Source organism: Opisthorchis viverrini (genome assembly GCF_000715545.1).
Source record: "Opisthorchis viverrini unplaced genomic scaffold opera_v5_98, whole genome shotgun sequence".
NCBI lineage: Eukaryota > Metazoa > Platyhelminthes > Trematoda > Opisthorchiida > Opisthorchiidae > Opisthorchis > Opisthorchis viverrini.
This window is the reverse complement of record NW_008751755.1, coordinates 67,911-69,584: the sequence shown is the minus strand read 5'-3', so window position 1 is coordinate 69,584 and position 1,674 is coordinate 67,911.

Here is a 1,674-nt window from a genome sequence, read left to right as displayed (position 1 = left end):
CTCTTGCCACAAACGCTTTCCTCAATCTGCAGCATGCCCCTAGAGTAGTGAGCAACTAGCTATCTTCTACTCCTTCCAGAAAGCAGGTGCGACGTATATCCCGCTTAACTGTACCCGAAGTAGTCTTTACTAATACTTCACGAATATGGCCATCACTTTCGGTCTTGGCCTCCACTATGACGCCTTTCTCCCAATGTCCGCGACTTGGATTTTCACCGCTGAATAATACGAAGTCTCCAGCTCAAAAATCTCGACGATGAAGCATCCACTTGTGGCGTAACTGTAATAGCGGGATGTACTCTTTCAACCATCGGCGCCAAAAGGTATCCGCCAACACTTGCCCCTCTCTCCAGCATCGGGTATATCTGTCGCGTATGTTGACCATATCACCTCAATCTGTCCCCGAAACAATAACAAGTGACTTGGGGTCAGCACGTCCAAGTACTGATCATCGTAGACAGGTACAAGTGCTCGGCTATTTAATATACGCTCCACATCAGTTAGGAAGGTTGATAAAGTTTCGTTTGTCAACAGCTGTTAGCGGAGACCGCACTCAGTACTCGGCAGATCGTATCTGACGCTCCCATACTCCTCCACGGTGACTGCTACAGGGTGGGTTGAATTGCCAGTCAATCCCATGGACTATCATTCTCTTACTCACGGGATCTCAGTCTGGCGATTTCAGAAATTGCCGAAGTTCTAGTTCGGCTCAAGCAAAGTTACTTCCTCTGTCGCTGAGCATTTCCTTCGGTGAACCACGCCGGTTAATAAAGCGGGAAATTGCCATAAGCAAAGCGTCAATCGATAAGGAATGAGCTACCTCAATGTGAAGTGCACGCGTCTGCAAACATGAGAAGATACATCCGCATCGCTTCCTCGACTTTCGTCCATCACGTACAAAAAAGGGACCAAAATAATTCACACCAGTGGCGGCAAAGGCGTAATCGGGTTCGACTCTGCAGGGTGGTAACCGTGCCATCAGCTGCTCCGCTGGCTTCATCGACCTTGCCTTACATGACAAACACCTATGCACAATCCTGTTAACTGCGGCTGCCCCTTTACAACTCAAAATCTCTGACGTATGACAGCTAGAACGTGTGACGTGCTCATATGTCCTTCCAACTCATGGTAATGTCTAACCAAGCAATGTGTCATGGGGTGTCGACTCGGTAGTATGATGGGATGCTTGCGGGATTAGGACAAACCACCATTCTGCAGCCTTCCTCCAACACATATCAGTCCTCCGAGGAGTACTGGAGAGAGTTTACGCAACGAGTTGAACAAGTCCACATTCAGGGTCTTAACAGGACGTGAATTTCCGGCGACAGAATTATATAAATGCTGAAAGGCGTGTTGCTGCACGTATTGAAATGGTGAGTATTCTGCTGCTCTCAGTACATCAAGCCGTAGAGGGCGAAATGAGAGCACACACTTCTCTACTTTATTTGACTACACGAAGGTACAGTTTGAATCGCGTCAGCCATGCTATGGCTCGTTTCAGCCTAGTCCATGAAGAATAATAAGGGTGGAGTTTATCCAATGCCAATTCTCCTAGGACAGTAACGTTCAGAACGTTTTGAACTTTAATTTCAAGGCCCGGTATATCTTCAGCAAAGCATTTGACGTTCATTTTCGCCACATGTGCTCTGGGCTTTGTAGAAAGGCGGGGCCACG